The 2,500-nt window shown below is 44.2% G+C and overlaps 1 protein-coding gene across 1 annotated transcript in view; it reads left to right on the top strand.

Moving 5' to 3' along the window:
- The window catches only part of ece2b (endothelin converting enzyme 2b), a 132,104-nt gene that overhangs the window by 50,109 nt on the left and 79,495 nt on the right, over window positions 1-2,500 (top strand). The window lies entirely within an intron of this gene.

Raw genomic sequence — 2,500 nt, forward strand, 5'->3', positions numbered from 1 at the left:
CAAAAACAAAATGCATGTGGTTGCACTGAAGTGTCTGAATGTGTGTGTGTGTGTGTGTGGTTTAGTGTTTAGCACCTTCTTGATGTGTGTGTCTCTGGAATGCTTTAGTGTCTGTGTGTACGTGTCTGTGTTAAAGGGTCACTCAGTACAGCATGTGATTCATGTCTAACATGTTCAGTTGGGCTACATGGTGTGTGTGTGTGTGTGTGTGTGTCTGTGTCTGTGTCTGTGTGTGTGTGTGTGTCTGTGTCTGTGTCTGTGTCTGTGTGTGTGTGTTATACGCCTGTGCAAACAGGTAAGAAGCTTCCATAAAGACACACATGTTTGGATCTGGCACTCTCTTACGGCGAATATCTATGCAAGCGCTAAGCTACCACTTCAATTCTCTTGCTTTAAACATGAATTCGAAATGAGTTATATGTAAAAGACTGTAAAAGACCTTATCCTTAATGCTAATGGGGACAAACAAATTCTAGGTTGTTTCGTCCGGAGGCGGTATTGCGTGCCTATGTCACAATAGCTATGCGCGTCCTTGTTGCCGACGACGTTTGAATTGTCGCCATGACAACCGTCCATACCGTCCGTAATCTTAACCCTAAACCTAAACCTAACCCTAACCCTAACCCTTAACCTAACCTTAACCCTAAACCTAACCCTAAATCGCTTGTTTGAAACTAGTGAGTCTCAGTGCAGTGCCCACTGCAGTTCGCCAACGGGGCGATCGCATCACTAGTGACGTAGGCACGTCCGGACGAAGCACCCTAGTTTTTGTGAATCCCAATGCTAATGCTTATAGAAAAAAGTATATTAAAAGTATGAAAGTACTGTAATGTTAATGATAATGAACACATTTGTGGTTTACATCCATGGTTAAGTGTTCATGTCATGTCTACTTGCTGCCTTCCAGTGTAACGCTGTTAAAAACAATGTTAAAGTCAAACATTCAGTCTTTTTGACTGTTTTTTAATCTTGTGGGCACAAGCGTGGCACTAGCACACCACAGCACACAAGCGGCCCCGACTATGGTCCTCAGATGCTCATGCAAACTAGCTTTTCTTGGCCCACGGTTTTTCTTTATTTCATCTTGGCTGTTTTCACTCCTCTTTGTTAATGTCTTGTAGGCTTAGTGTGAAGTCCTAACAGTCAAAAAAAAGTTTGTCAAAGGGCGCGCTCAACTTCTGGGGAAAACAAATGAATGACTTTGGGTGCGCGATAAAAGGTATCAACTTAAAGAAGAAAAATCTGCTCTCACATGCTACGTCTCATTATTTATTGATAAATTACCACCATGTATACAAAGAAGACGCGTTTCGGCTCTTAACCCATTGATGCCTGATGTTGCGTTGCGCAACATTGGCCCTGGCGCCTGGAGCTGCATTACGCAACATTCAGTTTCATGAGATTTGAGACAACTTTAATACAAATTTCTGTTTGTTTGAGATGAATGAACACATTCTTATGAAAGATGAGGGTCTTTGTGTTTAAATGCAACTTAGTGCATGTTTTTATGCTTCAGAAGCTGAGATGTTTAGGTTTTTATAGGCTGAGGGCAGCTTTTCTTAAAAAGGGCTCAGGCATTCAGCACCCTTTTTTGCAGGTGTTTTAGGCATCAATGGGTTAAGCCATCATCAGTGCGTGGTACTCGTCCTAGCAGTCTGCCACTGATTATTTGAAAACGTGGCCAACAAAGTGTTGAGTTGCTTGGATAAGGAAGACTCGGAGAAGTCAACACATTTGGTACATCTGTGCGTCTGTTTGTGTGGGTGTGAATACCTTGGTATTAGCTTGCGGGTGTGTGAATAGTAAAGTATGGGTTTGCAGTGTGTGTGTGTGTGTGTGTGTGTGTGTGTGTGTGTGTGTGTGTGTGTGTGTGTGTGTGTGTGTGTGTGTGTGTGTGTGTGTGTGTGTGTGTGTGTGTGTGTGTGTGTGTGTGTGTGTGTATGTGTGTGTGTGTGTGTGTGTGTGTGTGTGTGTGTGTGGTTGCTTGTACCCCCAGCGCAAATCCAGTAGAGTTCTCGTGTGGTGGGGTAACCCCCTTTTAATGAGTGTCTGATCTTAAAGGCCTTGTGTGTGTATGTGTATGTGTGGCATATGTGTGTGTGTGTGTGCCTTGCGTGCGTGCGTGCGTGCGTGCGTGCATGTCCTGTGTGTGTGTGTGTGTGTGTGTGTGTGTGCGTGCGTGCGTGCGTGCGTGTACTGTGTGTGTGTGTGTGTGTGTGTGTAGTGTGTGTGTGTGAGGTGTGGCTCAGTGGGAAGTCTTTTTAATGGGCCCTTGATAACATCTGTGTCCTTACCTCATGCTCTCTCTCTCTCTCTCTCTCTCTCTCTCTCTCTCTCTCTCTCTCTCTCTCTCTCTCTCTTTCACACACACACTCTCTTTTTCTCTCTTTCTCTCTCTCTCTCTCTTTCACAAACGCACTCTCTTTTTCTCTCTTTCTCTCTCTCTCTCTCTCTCCTTTTATTGACTTGTTTGTTTTGTAGTTAAAACGCGATGACAACG

Source organism: Engraulis encrasicolus, chromosome 8 (assembly GCF_034702125.1).
Source record: "Engraulis encrasicolus isolate BLACKSEA-1 chromosome 8, IST_EnEncr_1.0, whole genome shotgun sequence".
In the NCBI taxonomy this organism is placed as follows: domain Eukaryota; kingdom Metazoa; phylum Chordata; class Actinopteri; order Clupeiformes; family Engraulidae; genus Engraulis; species Engraulis encrasicolus.